This window comes from Polypterus senegalus, chromosome 1 (assembly GCF_016835505.1).
Source record: "Polypterus senegalus isolate Bchr_013 chromosome 1, ASM1683550v1, whole genome shotgun sequence".
NCBI lineage: Eukaryota > Metazoa > Chordata > Cladistia > Polypteriformes > Polypteridae > Polypterus > Polypterus senegalus.
Window position 1 is genome coordinate 6,281,609 of NC_053154.1, and position 22,238 is coordinate 6,303,846.

The window sequence follows — 22,238 nt, forward strand, 5'->3', positions numbered from 1 at the left end:
AATCCACTGAACATATCACACCTACAGTTATGTCCATAAATATTTGGACAGAGACACCTTTTCTCTAACTTTGGTTCTGTACATCACCACAATGAATTTTAAATGAAACAACTCCGATGACGTTGAAGTGCAGACTTTCAGCTTTAATTCAGTGGGTGAACAAAACGATTGCATAAAAATGTGAGTCAACTAAAGTATTGAACACAATCCCTTCATTTCAGGGGCCCAAAAGTAATTGGACAATTGACTCAAAGGCTATTTCATGGGCAGGTGTGTTCAAGTCCGTCGTTACGTCTTATCAATTAAGCAGATAAAAGGCCTGGAGTTGATCTGAGGTGTGCTGCTTATATGTGGAAGATTTTGCTGTGAACAGACAACATGCGGTCAAAGGAGCTCTCCATGCAGGCGACAGAAGCCATCCTTAAGCTGCAAAACAGAAAAACCCATCCGAGAAATTGCTACAATATTACGAGTGGCAAAATCTACAGTTTGGTACATCGTGAGAAAGAAAGCAAGCACTGGTGAACTCAGCAACGCAAAAGGTCCTGGACGTCCACGGAAGACAACAGTAGTGGATGATCGCAGAATCATTTCCATGGTGAAGAGAAACCCCTTCACAACAGCCCACCAAGTGAACAACACTCTCCAGGGCTTGGTCGGCGTATCGATATCCAAGTCTACCATAAAGAGAAGACTGCATGAAAGTAAATCCAGAGGGTGCACTGCAAGGTGCAAGCCACTCATAAGCCTCAAGAATAGAAAGGCTAGATTGGACTTTGCTAAAGAACATCTAAAAAAGCCAGCACAGTTCTGGAAAAACATTCTTTGGACAGATGAAACCAAGATCAACCTCTACCAGAATGATGAAGGCAAGAAAAAAGTATGGAGAAGGCGTGGAACAGCTCATTATCCAAAGCATAGCACATCATCTGTAAAACACGGTGGAGGCAGGCAGTGTGATGGCTGCCAGTGGCACTGGGACACTCGTGTTTATTGATGAGGTGACACAGGACAGGAGCAGCCGAATGAATTCTGAGGTGTTCAGAGTGTCTGCTCTAATCCAGCGAAATGACGTCAAATTGATTGGGCGGCGGGCGTTTCATGATACAGATGGACAATGACCCAAAACATACAGCCAAAGCAACCCAGGAGTTTATTAAAGCAAAGAAGTGGAAAATTCTTGAATGGCCAAGTCAGTCACCTGATCTTAACCCAACTGAGCAGGCATTTCACTTGTTGAAGACTAAACTTCAGACAGAAAGGCCCACAAACAAACAGCAACTGAAAGTAAAGGCCTGGCAGAGCATTAAAAAGGAGGAAACCCAGCATCTGGTGATGTCCAGGAGTTCAAGACTTCAGGCTGGCATTGCCAGCAAAGGGTTTTCAACCAAGTATTAGAAATGAACATTTGATTTCCAGTTATTTGTGCAAATACTTTTGAGCCCCTGAAATGAGGGGATTGTGTTAAAAAAAATGCTTTAGTTGCCTCACATTTTTATGCAATCGTTTTGTTCAACCCACTGAATTAAAGCTGAAAGTCTGCACTTCAACTGCATCAGAGTTGTTTCATTTAAAATTCATTGTGATGATATACAGAAAAAAGTTGTCTCTGTCCAACTATTTATGGACCTAACTGTATTCTCTCTCACCTTCACTGGCTCCCTGTTCACTACTGAATACAATACACAATACCGCTCTTATCATTTAAAGCTCCCCGCCACCTCGCTGATCTCCTCCAGACTGACATTCCCTCCCTCTCGCTCACTCAGATTCTATAATTTGAGCGTATTCAGTGTGGAAATGTGGTGTAGCCTTAGTTTGTGGAAGACAGGCACAACTAAAAACATGAGCATCAAATGATGGTTGTCAATTTCAAACTGTGTTTTCTCGATGTGCTCGCATCATCTGAACCAATCTCAGCCTGAACAAACTAATCGATCAAAGATCCACTTGCCCTCATGTCGACTTTCGAATAACACGCTCATCTACTTTGACCACCTTGACTGGACCCTCAGAAGGAATCATCAATCCATATTAACCCCTAATTTCTCTTCTGTTCTATTTCCGGTTTTCTGTGGTGGTGATCTGCACCACCACCACCTAATCAAAGCACCGTGATGCCCCTACATTGATGGATTAAAGACCAGAAGTCCAAATGACTGTCATCATCAAGTCCTTCCATGAGAACCCTGAATACAACGAGGACTGACTGAGGTCATTTATGTGAGGTAGAATGCCTAGAGGGGGCTGGGTGGTCTCGTTGCCTCGAGACCCCCTGCAGATTTTATTTTTTTCTCCAGCCATCTGGAGATTTGTTTTGTTTTTTCTGTCCTCCCTGGCCATCGGATCTCACTTTTATTCTATGTTAATTAGTATTCTCTTATTTAAATTGTTACTTTGTCTTTTTTTTTATCTTTCTTCATCATGTAAAGCACTTTGAGCTACATTATTTGTATGAAAATGTGCGACAGAAATAAAGGTTGTTATTGTAACACGTTGCAATTACAAAAGAACTCGTTCCAGCAAGGGGGCTAGGGCCCCCTGCTGGATACACAGTGCGGCACACCAAGCGTTTAAACTATAAAGAGACCACCTGTGTGCGCGACCACATCTGTAGCTGCCCCGGGCCCTAAGCCGGAGTGTAAAGTGACATCTCTCAACGAGAAAGTACACATTTTAGATCTTTGGAAAAGGGGCTTGTCACTTGCTGAAGTGGGCCATAAGGCTTTGTCACAGCTGGGGTTCAAAGTTGTGTTTCTTGTCTGTTTATTTTCCAAATATCTGCCATTTCTTTATATTGTTTCTTCTGTTTATTACGTACCCTCTCCCACTTGGACAGAGGCAGTGGTGCTGTAAGAATTATGTTTCTGGACTTCTCTAGCGCCTTCAACACCATCCAACCTCGGCTCCTTAGGGACAAGCTGACAGAGATGGGAGTAGATTCATACCTGGTGTCATGGATCGTGGACTATCTTACAGACAGACCTCAGTATGTACGTCTCGAGAACTGCAGGCCTGACATTGTGGTCAGCAGCACAGGAGCACCACAGGGGACTGGACTTTCTCTGGTCCTGTTCAGCCAACATACATCGGACTTCCAATACAACTCGGAGTCCTGCCACGTGAAAAAGTTCGCTGATGACACTGCTATGGTGAGCTGCATCAGGAGTGGGCAGGAGGAGGAGTATAGGAACCTAATCAAGGACTTTGTTAAATGGTGCGACTCAAACCACTTACACCTGAACACCAGCAAACCAAGGAGCTGGTGGTGGATTTTAGGAGGACCAGGCCCCTCATGAACCCCGTGATCATCAGAGGTGACTGTCTAGAGGGTGCAGACCTATAAATACCTGGGAGTGCAGCTGGATAATAAACTGGACTGGACTGCCAATACTAATGATCTGTGCAAGAGAGGACAGAGCCGACTATACTTCATTAGAAGACTGGCGTCCTTCAACATCTGTAATAAGATGCTGCAGATGTTCTATCAGACGGTTGTGATGAGCGCCCTCTTCTACATGGTGGTGTGCTGGGGAGGCAGCATAAAGAAGAGGGACGCCTCACTCCTGGACAAACTGGTGAGGAAGGCAGGCTCTATTGTAGGCACGGAGCTGGACAGTTTGACATCTGTGGCAGAGCAACGGGTGCTGAGCAGACTCCTGTCAATCATGGAGAATCCACTGCATCCACTGAACAGGATCATCTCCAGACAGAGGAGCAGCTTCAGCGACAGACAGACTGCTGTCACCGTCCTGCTCCACTGACAGACTGAGGAGACCCCACACTATGCGACTCGGGGGGGTAAACGTTAACATTATACAAAGTTATTGTCTGTTATACCTGCATTGTTATCACTCTTTAATTTAATATTGTTTTTTGTATCAGTATACTGCTGCTGGATTTTGTGAATTTCCCCTTGGGAAATAAAGTATCTATCTATCTATCTATCTATCTATCTATCTATCTATCTATCTATCTATCTATCTATCTATCTATCTATCTATCTATCTATCTATCTATCTATCTATCTATCTATCTATCTATCTATCTATCTATCTATCTATCTATCTATCTATCTTTTTCTTAAAGCCTAAATTATGTCCCATGTGTTTGGCGGGTAGTTCCCCAGGAGGCGGGGCCACCTGGCAATCACCACCAGGAACTGCCCTCCATGCTGTTTATTGGAGGCCCTTCTATAGTTCCTGGTGGTTCATTTCGAAAGAAGAAGGGAGTTGAGTGTTTAATTGTGTTTTACTTGTGCTTTACTGTGCTCTTTGCTTAATAGATTTGTAAGTAATTTTTTCTATAAAATGCTTTATATCATTTGTGAAAGTTTTTTTTACTTTTGATCGTTATCGCCTTTGTAATCCATTGAGACAGTTATGTTGTACCTGCCTAGGTGTGCGGCCGGCACTGTTCATTTACTGCCAGGACACACTGCCATCACTCAGACCAGCTACCAGTTACTCTCCATGTACAATTAATGTATTGAATGAATTAAAAACCTTGAAACCCAGAAAGTGACGAAAGACGGAGACGTTTTGAAACACCTTTTCCAACTATCATCATGAGCAATGCACGGCCCTTATGGAATAAACTGGATGAGCTGAGAACATCTGAGGGACACCTTACAAATAACGAGAAAGCTGTCTGATGTGCTTTACTGAGACCTTGTTTAAGTTCTGAGCACCAGGGGTCACTGTTGCCCCTTAAACCCAACAGACCGATGCTCAGGACACAAAGTAAAAACACCCAGAAGACTTTCAATAATTTTCTTCTCAGAATAGTGCCTTAAGCACCACAGCCACCACTAAACAGGCAATACAGTAAAAATAAGAAGAATACAAATAAATAATAAATTAACACTATTCACTCCTTCACACCTCCCAGCAAGCTCTGTCTTCTACCTCCCAACTTCAGCTCGCTTGCTGGGTCTCCAACAGTCCTTTATATAGTCCTTGGCCCGGAATTGCTTCTGCCCATCCATCCACATGACTTTCTAGCACTTTTGGGTCAGGTGGAGAGCTGGCGTTTTTTCAGCCCTGAAGTACAACGGAGCTCCCATCCTCTATGAATGAGGCATGGCTCCTTTGGTCCTGTTACAGCTCCTCCTGGTGGCACCCATGGTACCCAACATGGCTGAGAAAACACACTTCAAGTCCCAGGATGCCCTGCAGGAATATGGGGCACCGTTACATTCCAGGTGAGCTGCCATCTAGTGTTTTGGAGGAAGCAATGTCCAAAAGTTGTTGCCTCTCCCCATCCTTCCATCCTCAGGGCGTCCCGGCCATCGATCACAAAGTATACTGACTCAGATACAGCTGTTGAAATGGATGGATTTGTTTGTGTATAGAAAGACAGAACCCCAGCTTCTGGTACTCAGACGGGTGGTGGGGTCAGCCTTTACATTAACAAAAGGTGGTGCAAGAATATCACTGAAAAAGAGAGCATCTGCACGGCAAATACTGAACTACTCACCATTGGACTTGGCCCATACAATCTAACACGAGAGTTTAGTCAATTATTTGTGACAGTAATTTACATATCGCTGCATGCTGATGTGGGAGCTAAACCTGAAACGATTTTTGAAATCGTTCAGAAACTAGAAATCCAATCACCTGGCTCTTTCAAACTTGTGACGGGTGATTTTTATTTATGTAATCTGGAACCAGCATTAGCACATGACCTTCAGTATGTGAATATTAGTACTAAAGTGGACAAAATACTAGACAAGTGTTAAGGAAACGTCACTGGTGCCTACATAACGCATTGTAGAAGCAGCCCTGGGTGTGTCTGACCACCTTGTTGTTATTCACCTGATACAGAGGTACAAACAGAAACTGAAACAAGAAAAACCAGCCATATGATAAACACCAAACTGGTGTCAGGACAGTGCAGTGGAATTGCAGGAATGCTTCTCCTATACTGACATCTCACAATCACCCAATAAGGCCACTTACACTGTAGGTGGATACGTGAAATTCTGTGGATCTGTGACCATTAAGGAAAAATACTGTCATGGTCGACCCAAACAGCAAGCCATGGATCATTACAGAGGTTTACTATTGGAAAAATCGGGAGCGCTCTCCCCTCGACTTTCTCGTATCCTCAGGTATGGGGATGGATATCTGAGGAGTAAACCGTAAGACAGTGATTATATTTTTATATTATGTACATCAAATCAAATCAAATTCATAATATATTGAACAATTATTATAAAAGTAAAGTTGAATAAATTGGACTCTGCAGCTGCATGAATTAAAGATAAAGTACCACTTCCGGTTAGCGGAAATAGCACAAAAGTTGATAGAAATCTATGTTTTGTACCTAATACTTGTCAGCAAAATGTGGTTGACCAAAGTGAACAAGTACCCAGGTTGTTGTGTTTACACACACACACACACACAAAGAGACATAATTCCAAAAATGGTGTTTTTCGACTCGGGGAGGTCTTAAACATTGAAATTAGTCAAAATCTTAACATCAAAATTTTGGACGATTACAATACTTTCCCTATACTTCGTATACGAGAAAGTCAGGGAGGTCTAAAACGTCGACATTCATCAAAATCTCGACACCGAATTTTTGGTCGATTCCAATATTTTCCCTATACTTCATATACGAGAAAGTCAGGGATGTCTAAAATGTCGAGATTCATCAAAATCTGAACACCAAATTTTTGGTCTATTACAATACTTTTCCTATACTTCGTATACAAGAATGTTAGGGAGGTCTAAAATGCTGAGATTCATCAAAAATCTCCACACTCAATTTTTGGAGGATTCCAATACTTTTCATATACTTTGTAATTGATAAAGTCACAGAGGTCTAAAACTTCAAGATTTATCAAAATCTCAACATCAAATTTTTGGCCCATTACAATACTTTCCCTGTACTTCATATACAAGAACGTCATGGAGGTCTAAAATGTCGAGATTCATCAAAATCTCAACACCGAATTTTTAAAAGGATTCCAATACTTTTCATATACTTTGTAATTGATAAAGTCAGAGAGGTCAAAAACGTCGAGATTCATCAAAATCTCTACTCCGAATTTTTGGTCGATTACAATACTTTCCTTATACTTTGTATATGAGAAAATAAAAAAAACAACATCAAGAAAAATGAATTTTACAGGTTAATAAATTAAAATAAAAAGATGAACGGGAAAAAAATCAAGAGATGGTTTAATGAAAACAATCCCAAGCAGGTTTGGAAAGGCCTACAATCAATCACAGGACTGGGTTCTAAAAAGAATGTGAACTTTCCATTTGACAAAGACTAGAAGCTTTTAGCAGATGAACTTAATAATTTTATTTTTTGGAAACAAGCGATTTCAGCCCCCAAAATGCAGATGTAAAGGAGGTGCTTTATAAAAACACCAGGAATCCTGCTGTGAAATGGAGAAAGGGTTAAAACAAACAGGGCAGCGGGGCCAGACGGCCTATCAGGTCGGCTCTTACCATCCTGCTTGAAGCAGCTCTCTCCAGTTTTTCATTTCTTTCTTAACTGGTCTCTGATCTGTGGACACAATGCACAGTCCAGTTTCCAGGCCAAGCTGTCTGAATGACTACAGTCCAGGGGCATTCACCTCTATTCCAATGAAAGGCTCTAAACATTTCGTGAAATACTAGGGCGTTGTACCGTGTTAACCGTTATAAATGTTATGAGGAGTCAGGCAAGTTGACCCCTTTTATTGGCTAACTAAAAAGATTACGATATGCAAGCTTTCGAGGCATCTTCACATCTTGCCTACAATAAGCCTTGCATATTGTAATGTTTTTAGTTAGCCAATAAAAGGGATCAGCTTGCCTGACTCCTCATAACATTTGGTGGAAAACATTTTAATGACAAAAGTCTTTCCAAGATGACCACCAATTTGCTAACTGTGCAAACAGAAGAGTTGAAGATGCTCTGCTTGTTATCTTACATCAGATCTACAGTACACTTTTCTCCTGATCAGCCTGGTTCATATGTCAGAGCAGCATTTTTGGATTTTCCTTCAGCGTTCAATACCATCCAGCCTCACATGCTGAATGGGAAAGTGAACAGTATAAATGTACCGTATATACTCGCGTATAAGTCGAGTCTTGAAATCCGAAAAATCAATCACAAAATCAGACCCCGACTTACATGCGACAGTATCTTGCCTCCTGCAATCTCTCATCGGCTTCTCAGACGGATCGAAATTTCTTGCAGCAGTGCAGTTGCCAATTTCTATTGCCACTTCAATGACTTTTCATTTAAAACCGGCTTCATATTTTCTTCTGATGGAACGCTCCATCGCAGATAAGGGATGCTCTTACGATAAAGGTGTATGAAGGGGTGAGACACTAAAAATACATCCATCCATTATCCAACCCGCTATACCCTAACTACAGGGTCACAGGGGTCTGCTGGAGCCAATCCCAGCCAACATAGGGCGCAAGGCAGGAAACAAACCTCGGGCCGGGCGCCAGCCCACCACAGACAAAAAATACAAAACAGTGTCACTTCGTAATAGTTCAGGTATTACCGTGTGGTCACGTATGCACAAGACATAGCAAACAAAAGGGCGTGTGCTCCGCGGTTACTCTCTCAGGCGGCCGTTAGCATATCATCATCTCTTGGATCAATAGCGTGTGCTTTCCACATTTGACTCATACGGCCGACATTATAAAATACCAGAAATTATATGATAAAAGCGAGCCCCGACTTATCTGCAAGGGGAATTTAAACGTGAGTATACACAGCAAACCCATTTATCCCATTGTGGATTTGGGACTTTTTAATTTGTTCACAGACACTCAAGGTACGGGACGCTTTTTCAAAATTCATTCATTCAAACGCAGGAAGTCCACAGGGGTATGTCTTATCACTACTTACTCTGTAGACAAGTGATATAAATCAGAACAATGAGCAGTGCGCCATTATTAAGTACGCTGATGACACCACACTGCGGTGGGCTGGCGCCATGCCCGGGGTTTGTTTCCTGCCTTGTGCCCTGCGTTGGCTGGGATTGGCTCCAGCAGACCCCCGTGACCCTGTAGTTAAGATATAGAGGGTTGGATAATGGATGGGTGGACGATGACAACACACTCATAGGACACGTATCTGGGGAGGATGAAAGCCACTGTCTAAATCACGGGTGTCGAACTCTGTGGCTGCAGGTTTTCATTCTGACCATCTTCTTCATTTTTTGACCAGTTTTTGCTCCTAATTACCTTCTTTTGCCTTCATTTTAATTACTTTGACTCGGGCCCCTTAGTCGTTACCTTTTTCTTAATTAGCAGCCAAACACTAACGAGACACAAAACAAGAAACCATATGACCAGCTCACCTGTGCCCATCACAAAATATGTGAAGATAAAGAAAGGTGGCGGTCTCAGTCAGGCTGGTCTCTCAGCTCACCAAAACATTGTGAGGGTGGTCTTAGAAAAAAGAGAAAAATCAGCACTTCTGGAAATGGCTGCTGTGGCAGAATGAGAGAAGCAACAAGCCATGGAATTAAATAACGAGTTTAATTAACAGCAAGAATCAGCTTCTCATTGTGAAACTGGTTGGAGTCTGAAGCCCCGATTTAGCTGGTCATTTGTTGGCTCATTTTGATGCCTCATTTCTGTTTGGCTGCCATTGAATGAATCCTTAAGAAGAGGGCTATTAAAATGAAGGGAACAGGAGTTAATTAGCAGTGAAAACTGGTCAAAAAATGAAGAAGATGGTCAAAATGAAAACCTGCAGCCACTGCGGCCCTCCAGGACCGGAGTTGGACACCCGTGACTCTAAATCAAGTGGTCTGTGTGGTAAACTGGCGTAATAAAAACTCTCTCCCTCTGAATGTAAAAAACACCAACGAAATGATATCTGATGTTAAGAGACAGAAATCTAGATGTTCACCCATTGCTGTTTAGGGGCAGGAGGTCAGAAATAGTGAATGAATGTAAATACTAACCTAGAAAACAATCGTAACTGGAATTCAAATACAAAAAAAAAATATTCTAACGCAGGGTCACGGGGGACTGCTGGAGCCAATCCCAGCCAGCAAAGGGCGCAAGGCAGGAACAAACCTCGGGCAGGGCGCCAGCCCACCACAGGACACACACACGGGACAATTTCGGATCACCAATCCACCTAACCTGCATGTCTTTGGACTGTGGGAGGAAACCCACGCAGACACGGGGAGAACATGCAAACTCCACACAGGGAGGACCCGGGAAGCGAACCCACAGGTCTCCTAACTGTGAGGCAACAGCGCTACCCACTGCGCCACCATGCCACCATGGAGTGCACAATAAAGTTCAAATTTATAGACGAAATATGTCATCTTGGAGATTGCGAACACTAATGTAGTAAATACCGACTTACGAGGCTGAGACTGAGAAGGGGGGGGGAATGCAAGATAAGATGCTGAGATGCCACGGGTTCAAGAAAGTTGCTCCCACACTGCAGCTTCAGCATATAATGTTGGGGGCAACAGAATAGGCCAATAAGACCAATTTTGTTGGTCCTTAACCCTTCATTGATAATGTATATAATTCTTTTTTTTTAATTTTTGACCCTTCTCTTTGACACCCTCTAGTGGACTGACTGCCTCTGACAGATTCTTGTCCTTTTATGAAGCTGGATCAGCAGATTTCTGACCTTCCAGAAGTTACTCTCTGTTGGACATATGCAGCGATCACGTTTGCAGTGCACCATCTGTTGGAATGAATTTTGTAATGCATGTTGTAATAAAATGCATTGCATTTTCAGATTTTTCATTCTAACAGATGGCGCATTACCAATGTGAGCACATTCTGCTCTGTTGCAACCTCGTCCTGATGACTCACTCAAGTTCCTGTTTTGCAACTGCAGAAAATAAGATGTTTTAATTTTGTCTTCTTCTCCCCAGGCTAAATGCAAATAAGTTCACAGTAAATCAGGGCTTTCACGAGCCAATAAATGCAGGTCATTAGTGGTGTGGCTTTGTAAATTTGCAACACGAGAGTTAACGTTCTAAGGAAGGTAGAGCGGATTCAGAAAGTCTTCAGACCCCTTCACTTCTTCACATTTTGTTATGTTGAAGGCTTGTGCTAACATCGTATTGGTTTCATTTTGTGCCCATCAAACAACAGTCAGTACTACAGGTTGGCAAATAGGACACAGGATTTTACAAATGTTTGCTAATGTATTGAAAATAAAAAGCTGAAAAATCCCATGGACACGAGTCTTCAGACCCTTTCCTCAGTTCTCACTTGAAGGCTCATTATCAGCCATTCCAGACTCCTTGGGGTCGAACACCAGGCCCGCTGCCACAAATATTTGGGCCCCAGACAACTGCGCACGTGTAGGCCTCTCTGCCTTCCCCCGGGTGCCCACATGCCAAAAACCTTCAAATACGTATACAAAAAAAATCAAGCGTGAAGGGGCCCCCTTCCGTTAAGGCCCAGGACCAGAGTCCCATTTGTCCCCCCCCTGGCGGTGGGCCTGCGAACATCACAAACGTCACCCACCTGGATCTGTGGATGTCCTGCCATTCTGGTTTGCAGATCCAGCAGATCGCTGGTGGGCAGGCTCTTTTCAGATTTCTCCACAGATGTTCAAGTCTGGGCTCTGAGTGGGCCACTCCAGGACATTCCCCACTCTTTTGTTTTATTCTTAGGGTCTTTGCGATGTTATAAAGTGAACCTTGGGCCCAGTCTGAGGTTCAGAGCACTTTGGAGAAGGCTTGCAATACGGACATCTCTGTCCTTTGATCCATTCAGCTTTCCATAACCCTGCCTAGTCTCACAGCGTTCACCATTGGGATGGCTTTGCGTGGTTTCCTCGAGACGTGACCCTAATCCTGTTCTCTTCAGACCAGAGGGTCTTGCTTTTTTTTAGTTTGAGAGTCGTTTAGGTGCCTTTAAGGTGAGCTTTAAATGACGAGAGGCTTTTTTTTTCTGGCCCTGATTAGTGAAGTGGTGCAGTGATGTTTGTCTATCTGGAAGGTTCTACCATCTCAACACAGGTACAATGGAGCTCAGCCTGAGTGACCATCGGGTTCTTGGTCACATCTCTTACCACAAACCTTTCTCCCACGTCTGGCTGGTTAACCAGCTTTAGGAAGAGTTTTGGTTGCTTAAAACTTCTGTTTAAGAGTTATGGAGGCCCTTCCTCTCTTGGGATCCTTCAATGCTGCAGACATTTCTTTGTAGGCTTCTGTCACCAGATTTGTGTCTCAATACAATCCCGTTGACATTATAGCTTGGTTTTAGCTCAGGGTTGTTGGTCATTTCTCTTATCATGGACCTTCTCCCCCAGACACTCAGTTCGGCTGGACAGCTTATCCCAGACTTCTTCCCTTGTAAGAATTCTGAAGTCAATTCTGCATGATCTTTAGCAGCCATCCTCAGATCAGAACCTCAACACCATCCAGTCTTGAAGCTCTTCACGCAGTTCCTTTGACCTCATGGTGTTCACTCAACTGTTGGACCTTCTATAAACAGGTGTGTGGTGTGTGCCTTTCCTAATCAAATCAATCAAATGAATTGACCACAGGTGGACCCCAAACAAGATGTGGAAACCTCTTAGTGATGCTCAATAGAATGGGATGCATCCGAGCCAAATTTTAACTGTGCTAGCAAAGGGCCCAGAATGCTTGTTTTCAGTGTCAGATTTGCAACAATGTCCAGAATCCTGTCATTCTGGGGCATTGGGTCTGATCGGATGAGGAACAAAATGAATTTAAATGATTTTAGCACAAGACAGAAGCATAGCAGGGGTCCGAAGACCGTCATTAGAACGTTGCATTACACGTCTTGATTCTCCTGAGAAAGCCACGCAGCCAGAGAGCTGCATTTATTGATGAGGTGAGTCGAAGCCCTGAGTTGCCGTCATTTGATTTGCATTGAGCCTGGGAAGAGAAGATCAGCTTAAGAGAACTTTTTGTTACACAACAGGAACTCGCGTGAGTCATCGGGACACCAAAGGTGTTCAGTGAGTTCTTAAGAACTCGTTCTTTGCATTTGGTGGTTAAGCCACCAGCTTTCACTAGAAGTCCGTTCACTTGGAATTCTCTCGCAGGTATTATGACAGCCGGAAAAAAATGTGCAGGAAACCCTTCCTTGTACTTCATTTGCTTGCTACTTCAAAAAGAGACATAAAAATACATGAAAATGCCTGCAGCGCTGGTGAGAGAAACTCACAGGTGGAAAAACCAGTTTTTCATATTTGCATCTCACCAGAGTCATGCAGGCACAACAAAAGCTTTCTGTCTTCTTAGATGATCAGACTTAAAATAAAAAAAAAAAAGATAATTGTTCCAGTTTGAAGAATACCTTCATCTGTTCAGAGATCTGGTGTAGTATAATGTCCGTAAACTGGATTGGCTGGGTAGAGAGGGTGAGGCCTGGTAAGATATCGGAGGGCACGGTGCGGGCTCAGGGCCTCAATATGGTAACTTGACAGGCGTGACGCTGATTCTGCACATGATTCTAACAGGTTTTTTTTTCCTTTTATTAATTAACCAGTAACGGCGCACCGCTATAACGATAATGTGCAGTGAATACACTTGACTTGAGCATTTCTAGTTTTCCTCCTCTATCTCTGTACGTTGGTGGCCTCAGAACCCCTGCAGATTTTATTTTTTTCTCCAGCCATCTGGAGATTTGTTTTGTTTTTTCTGGACTCCCTGGCCATCGGACCTTACTTTTACTCTATGTTAATTAGTGTTCCCTAATCCTATTTTCTTATTTATTTTGTCATTGTTTCTCTTTCTTCATTATGTAAAGCACTTTGAGCTACATCGTTTGCATGAAGATGTGCTCTAGAAATAAATGATGTTGTTGTTGTTGTAATGGCTAAGCTTCCCAAAAATCTCACCCCAGATCCTTTCTTAACGGTTGTCCAAATTTCCACTCCAACTCTATGTGCCAGCAGTTTGCTCCAGACTCCCAAAACTTGTTCCGTAAAGAAGTGCTTCCTGGTTCCAATCTTAAATGCTTAATCGCCACTCCTGCCCTTAAGGACGTGACTCACCATTAAATTGTAAGAATTCTGTTAGATCTACTTTATCAATGCCTTGAAGAATGTTAAAGACGTGACTAAGGCCTCCATGAGGTCTCCTCTGCTCGAGACCAAAAGAATCCATAATGTGGCACACAATGTCAAAGCTACAAAATGGCGCTACAATACGCTAGAAATAAATGACAATAAAATGACATTAACTGGCAGTTCAGTTATTAACAAGAATGGACACTGAAATGAATATTTCCGGACACGCGAAAGTTCAAAGAATGAAAAACAAACCAGTAGAATTAAAGAAACCCCAAAAAATAACCGACAGCAACAAACTAGCCCAAAATGTAACATCTGAAGAACAACATCTTCAGCAACATCAAGTCAGCATTTCCTCAAGCACCAAAATGGTAACTCTGCAGTTTGGTGCACACTACATGTTGATTTGTAGCTTAAATATGGAATAATAATAATAATAATAATAATAATAATAATAATAATAATAATAATAATAATAATAATAATAATGTCTTTACATTTCTATAAGGCTTTCCTCACTATTCAAAGTAGTGAGTGGGGAGCCACTTCAACTACCACTAACATGCAGCATCCACCTGGAGGATGTGATGGCAACCATATTTGTGCCAGAAGGCTCACCACATTAATGAGCTGTTAGGTGGTGAAGGGGTGAGAGAGACAGATAGATAGATAGATAGATAGATAGATAGATAGATAGATAGATAGATAGATAGATAGATAGATAGATGTGAAAGGCACTATATAATAGATAGATAGATAGATAGATAGATAGATAGATAGATAGATAGATAGATAGATACTTTATTAAGTTAGATCAAGTCTACAGAGTAATCAATGGGTCAGCACCTGTACTGGAGTGTACATGGAGACCCTAGTGAGATGTTGTGGTCCTTCTTGTCCACTTAGGTCTGCCATTGAACAGCATGTGGTGATGTGGCCTGTGCATGATATGAAGTTTTAATCCATACTAATAATAATAATCATCTTTACATTTACAAAGCACTTTTCTTAGTCCTGAAAGTGCTTTATGTAGTGAATGAGGAGCCACCAATGTGTGGCACCCACCTGGATGATGCGATGGCAGCCATTTTTGCACCAGTAGGCTAACCACACTTTAGCTGTTAGGTGGTGAAGTGGTTACAGAGATAGCCAATTACTGTAGAGACAAGGGATGATTAGGGGGCCAGCATGACTAGGCTGTGGTGGGCAATGTAGCCAGGACATCGGGATACACTCTGCTCTTTATGTAGTAAGTGGGGAGCCACTTCAACCACCACTAATGTGCAGGGTCCACCTGGAGGATGTGATGGCAGCCATTTTTGTGCCGGTAGGCCCGCCACACACAAGCTGTTAGGTGGTGAAGGGGTGAGAGAGACAGTTAGTTAGTTCAAGACTACAGAGAAATCAATGGGTCAGCAACTGTACCTGAGTGTACATGGAGACCCTAGTGAGATGTTGTGGTCCTTCTCGCCCACTCAGGTCTGCCATTGAACAGCATGTGTTGATGCGGCAAGTGCATGATATCAGGTTTTAATCCACAAAATAATAATAATAATAATAATAATAATAATAATAATAATAATAATAAGCTTTACATTTATAAAGCACTTTTCTTACTACTCAATGTACTTTACATAGTAAGTGAGGAGCCACCAATGTGTAGCACCCACCTGGATGACGCGATGGCAGCCATTTTTGCAACAGTAGGCTAACCATACATTAGCTGTTAGGTGGTCAAGTGGTTACAGAGATAGCCAATTAGAGACAAGGGATGATTAGGGGGCCAGCATGACTAGGCTGTAGTGGGTAATGTAGCCAGGACATCGGGATACACTCTGCTCTTTACGTAGTGAGTGGGGAGCCACTTCAACCACCACTAATCTGCGGGGTCCACATAAATGATTTGACGGCAGCCATTTTTCTGCCAGTAGGCTTGCCACAAATGGACTGTTAGGTGGTGAAGGGGTGAGAGAGACAGATAGCCAGTTAGACACAGGGGATGATTAGGAGGCCTGAATGACTAGGCTGTGGTGGGCACTTTAATCAGGACATTAGGTTACACCCTACACTTTTTGAAGAGATGCCCAGAGACCTTTAATGACCACAGAGAGTGAGGGCCTTGATTTCTTACATCTCACTTAGATGATGTGATGGCAGCCATTTTTGCAGCAGTACGCTCACCACACATTAACTGTTAGGTGGTGAAGTGGTGAGAGAGATTGCCAATTACAGACAGGGTGTGAGTAGGGGGGCAAAATGACTAGGCTGTGGTGGGCAGTTTAGCCACGACATTGAGATACACCCTGCTATTTCCTGAGGATACCCAGGGATATCTCCTCTGAAGGACGGCGCCATTTTTACAAAATTGGGATCCACATTCAGACCACAGGGTAAGCGCCCCCTACTGGCCTCACTGACAACTCTTCCAGCAGCAACCCAAGCTTTTTCTAGATGATCTCCCATCCAAGTACTGGACTGGCTGGGCCCAAACCTGCTTAACTTAGGCAGAGTGGTGGCTCTGAGGTTAGGGATCAATCAGAAGGTTGCTGGTTCGAATCCTGTAAATGCCAACAGGGGCTCTGCTCTGTTGGGCCCTTGAGCGAGGCCCTTAACCTGCAATTGCTGAGCGCTTTGAGTAATGAGAAAAGAGCTATATAAATGCAAAGAATTATTATTATTATTATAACTTCAGGTGGATGACCAGTTCTGAAGTGCAGGTGGTATGGATGGCAGTAATACATTTTTGTTAAAGGGTTTAGTTCTTTTACAATCATCCTTATGAGGGAAATCAAATCCAGAGTATGAGATAACTCCAGATCTTCAACAAAGGAAGATAAATAAGGAGAAGAAAAAAGGGTCTAATGGAATGATTCGGACACAGTGTGACATAAGTGAACTAAAGTAACAAACACCATACCCCTCTGGGCCTTATCGTTGTCCACCACCAAGACCACGCTCCCCTTATGTCTCCTTGACTCCTTCTTACCTTTCACAGGCTCCTGTTAACACTCGGGTCCTGTTGATTTTCTCTTCCACCCCGTCAGGTGAGACCGTGTTCTTGTGCTGACCCTACAAGAGACAGTGAGAAAATGGAATGATTAGGATCAGGAGATGAGATGTAGTCAAAAGGTGGAGTCGAAGTCCTTACTAAAAATGACAGGGACTTGTTGTCAAAGAGTTTAATACTAAAAAACACACTCGTTGGGTCAGGTCAGGTCAGGATGGGGGGCATGCACTGCTACAGTTCATTGCCACATCCCACCACATGATGAAACAGCATGGGATCCTGGTTGGTAACCCCCAGTCCAGTCCCCCTCTCCAGAAATGACCCTCTATCTGCCGCACCCAAGTGTTACGTGGGCCAACCCTTGACCAAGTCCAGCCACTCGGGTCCTCAACAATGAAGATCCTGTGAGTCAGATCTCCCTCAGGGAATCGTGACACATGGCCGTAGTGCTATAACTGTCGCTCCCTCACAATGGAGGTAATTTGCATCATTCGGGAATTAACCAGGAAAACATTTATTTACAAAGCATCACACACACACACTGATTATTCCTAACATCTGATAATCCATAAATTCATACACCGACCATTATACTGTCACTCTTATGATGGTAAACTGTGCATACCAGTGGCACTTAGGTATCACATCATGAAGACCTTTGAAAGGAGTCCTCTTGTGGAAGACCACTTGGACCCCCTGAAGTTTGCCAATCAGACAAAGATTGGGGTGGAGGACATAATTATCTGTCTGCTCTACAAGGCTGGACAAAGCTAGCTGCACTGTGATCATGATGTGTTTTGATTTCTCCTGTGCCTTCAATACCATCCAGCCATCCCTATTAAAGGGTAAACTCAGAGATATGCAGGTGGATGAGCCTCTGGTGTCCTGATGATGGACTATCTGTCAGGCAGACCACCATCTGTGAGACTCCAGGACTATGTGAGCAACACTGGAACACCACAAGAAACAGACATTTCTGCTTTACTCTTCACTCTGCACACCTCAGACTAGAAATATAACAGCAGGTCATGTCACTTGAGGATGTTCTCAGATGATTCTCCACTTATGGGAGGTAAGGGTGATGAGACAAAGGAGAGGAGTCAGGGGGAGAACTTTGGGCAGTAAAACCAAGCAAATGGTTATTGATTTTTGTTGGAACCATAGAGCCTCTACTGTACGTTTATTCATTATTCAAAGATGTAGAGGTGGTCCGCTCTTACAAGTACTTGGGGGTCCACATCAATGACAGGCTGGGGTGGTCTCAGAACACAGAGAAACTAGAGAAGAAAGGGCAGAGCAGGCTCTTTGGTCTGAGGAGAATACTCTCCTTTAATGTGGGTGGTGGCATCCATTAAATGTTCTTGAACTCTTTGATGGCCAGGGTGGTGTGTGGGGCTGGCAATGACCACTGAATTAACAAGTTATTTAAAAAAGTAGGCTCAACTACGAAAAGCACCTTCTGGAGGTAGGAGTGGAAGAGAAACAAGAACAAGAGGAGAAACTGAGTGCCATTATGAACGAGGCTGCATGTCCTCTCTCTGACACAACACCACTGAGGACTTTCAGACAACAAATTGTTCAGCAGACGTGTCTCTCTCCTTCTCTTCACTCCGTTCTTCTGTAAAGAGTAGAGCTCTTCCTATCAACTTGGAGGAGCCATATTTGGTGATGAAGGACATCGCCAAACATTTTTGTTATTTCAACTGGGACCTCTAGACAAGACTGTCACCAAAGCCAAAACAAGAATTTTTGTAAATCAACGGTCTAAAGGCATTCATCCGGAGGGCTCTTGCTGAAGTTGTTTGACTGTTGGAACCATAATCTTGAACGTTGCACCCAATGTGGCCAGGGGTTTATAAAGCAAAGAATCCATGATGTGGCACACGGTGTTGACGAGGTGACACACATAGAAGCAAAGTGCAATACAATGATGTTAACTTGTAGTCGTATTATTAACATGAAACACCCACTGGTGGGTCAACACTCCAGGAATGCAAAACAGAGAAGCAGAATAAAAACTGACAGGACATGGAAATAAATAAATATAAAAGTCAATGTATGTGTGTGTGTGTGTGTGTGTATGTATGTTCCAGCATCACTGGAGTGATTTTCATGAAACTTGGTAGATATGTTTCTCATTGGTCGACTAAAAATAATGTAGGGTGAAATCAACCCTAACCCACCCCCTTTCTGTGTAGAGTGGGGGGTGATCTTGCACTCTTGTATGGATGTCATCATCCAGTTGATACTCAGAACGACCACCAGAGGGCGAACTGGAGGTGAATACCAGCATGTTTGAGCGCTACCGCACGGCCCTGTTGCTTTTGAAATTAAATAGAGTTGGCCGGGTTGGCATCTTAACTATTTTTGGGACTCATTCTATCTTTATGACTCAAGCCGCAATGTGTATATATATATATACTGTGGTGGGCTAGTGCCCTGCCCGGGGTTTGTTTCCTGCCTTGCACCATGTGTTGGCTGGGATTGGCTCCAGCAGACCCCCGCGACCCAGTAGTTGGGATATAGCAGGTTGGATACTGGATGGATGGGATGGAAATACCGTATTTACGCGTTACACATTTTTTCCCGAAAATTAGCATTAGAAAATCAGGTGCGCGTCATACACGAGGAAATGTAATTCTGTAATGTTTACTTCTTCTGCTTGGGCTCGCTCTCTCTCTCTCTCTCTCTCTCTTGCTCACACTCTATCTCTCGCTCTCTTGCTCACACTCTCTCTCTCTCTCTCTCTCTTTCTCGCTCTCTCTCTTTCTCTTTCTTGCTCACACTCTATCTCTCTCTCTCGCTCTCGCTCTCGCTCTCTCTCTCTCTCTCTCTCTCTTGCTCACTCTCTCTCTCTCTAGCTCTCTCTCTCTCTCTCTCTTGCTCACACTCTCTCTCTCTCTCTCTCTCTCTCTCTCTCTCTTGCTCACACTCTATCTATCTCTCTCTCTCTCTCTCTCTCTCTCTCTCTCACTCTCGATTGCGCTCTCTCTTTCTCTTTAAACACTTCCCATACAATCACAATGCGCGTCGTACATGGGCTAAACGATTTTGCCGATTTTCTTTGTAAAAATTAGGGTGCGCGTCTTACACGACGGTGTGCGGTAAATATATATTTATATGGAAGCGAAGGTCTGTGATATGGTTTGCATATTTGCAGCTGGATAATATGTGTGTGTATATATGTACATATATATGTGTATATATATTTATATATATATATATATATCTTATATATAAAGCAGACTGTAACAATCTTGATGTCTTTATGTATGTTATCATCCAGTTGATGCTCAGAACGTTGCTGGTGTGCTCTGTAAAAGCAACCGACAGTTTTATCATGAGAAATCCGTAGTGTTATTTATTTGTCGTTTAATGTTTGTTTTTATTAACTATATTTTCATCTTGCATTGTTCTTATTGTAACAATGTGGTAGTGGTAACAGAATTAAATCAATCTAACAACAATATTAATTTAATTGACATTTTTTTATGTTGTCAAAAATTCTACATGTGAAAACTTATTACTACACCACAAATCAAAAATTTATGTCAAAAAACCTTAAAAAAGGCTTCGTTTTTCCTATTGTTTTTACACTGCCTTGAACCGATTCTGTGATGATATTTTGTATTAAAATAGGCTATCCATTATATTATATATAAAATAAGTAAGTAATTTTATTTTTATCGACCATAAACATCCTATATTTATTTTGTGGATTCAGAGGCTGCCTTTGTGATTTTTGTTCGTTCATTAATGAAGGAAATGTCATTTGTTTCGCAGCATTGTAGCTAACGTGTTGGTGTTACAATTTGTTCATAAAAAAGTATGTTCATAATCAAAAAACTAATTTAATTAAGTTATCAAAATTGAAGGTAAAGTATAGACCAAATATAGCTATGATATTAAACTTATGATATTTATTTATATAGGTAAAACACTGAACCTTTAATTGATTTTAAAAGAATTTCAATAGGAAGAGACTAACTGCAGACTCGGTCTTGTATGTCTGTTATCGTCCACTTGACACTCTGAACGTTTGGACGATCATTGACAATACTGGAATCACGGCCTGTGTCTCACGTGGACCACTTTATGTGGCGTATTTAAGTGTAGGAACTCCTAAGAACTTTTAGATATCAGCTAAAGATGGAAAAGCGCTGTACTGTATATAACAAGGCACTTCAGTAAACAAGACAAGCACATTAGTGAGTCTTCATTGTTTGTTCATTTATTTTTATTTTTAAGGTTCTGTGTTTTTTTTATTATATTTTTCTCAAACAATTAAAAAAAAAACATTTTATTTTCCTTCCGGGCTACACCAGGTATTTCAGCTAGTAAATAAATAAAATCGCCAACTGAAACAAACTGGTCCAACGTATAACATTTGCAGCACATCACCAACGACTTCATATCCCACCATTTCCTGAAGCACCAGAATCTGGAAAAAAAAAAAAAAAAGTGGCAAATGGGCAATATGGAAGCCAAGAGATGACATGTAATAATGTTATTTTTATTTTAATTGTTTCCTTGAGATAATAGAATCATTTTCCTCATCTTGCACCCTCATCCACGCTGGAAAAATTATTGCTCAATTTCAAGGAGTTAGACTCCATCTCTACAATATATAAAATCCTTTTACAATCCCTCCCTTTCAAAGATCCAAGAGGACACTGGGAAAATGACCTCTCAATTAATATATCAGAAAAGGAGTGGAAAGTAGCAATGCAGAGAATTCACTCGAGCTCCATATGCGCAAAGCATACAATTATACAACTTAAAATTATATATCGAGCACATCTGTCTCGACTAAAACTCTCCAAAATGTTTCCAGGGCGAGAGCCAACCTGCGAACGTTGCAATCGAGTCCCAGCCTCACTGGGTCAAATGTTCTGGGCCTGCACCAAATTAACATTATTCTGGACAAAAATTTTTAATTACCTCTCAGACAGTCTTGGACTCACAATCCCTCCTAACCCATTAACAGCTGTGTTTGGGGGTCTTCCAGAGGGTCTTAAAGTGGAGAAAGACAAACAAATTGTGATGGCATTCACTACACTTTTGGCACGCAGACTTATTCTGATAAACTGGAAGAACCCAAACTCTCCTCTCTTAAGTCAGTGGGAAACCGATGTGTTATACTATTTGAAATTGGAAAAAATCAAATACTCAGTTAGAGGATCTGTGCAGACTTTTTTCAAAACATGGCAGGATCTAATCAGTAATATTTTAAAAT

The 22,238-nt window shown here is 42.3% G+C and overlaps 1 protein-coding gene across 2 annotated transcripts in view; it reads right to left on the reverse strand.

Moving 5' to 3' along the window:
* ehf (ets homologous factor) overlaps positions 1 to 22,238 on the reverse strand; it is a 166,317-nt gene that overhangs the window by 88,169 nt on the left and 55,910 nt on the right. For both annotated transcript variants that reach the window (XM_039744072.1, XM_039744065.1), the window contains exon 2: positions 16,982 to 17,064. The gene's annotated coding sequence lies outside the window, so the exon portion shown is untranslated. The remainder of the gene's footprint in view (positions 1 to 16,981; positions 17,065 to 22,238) is intronic.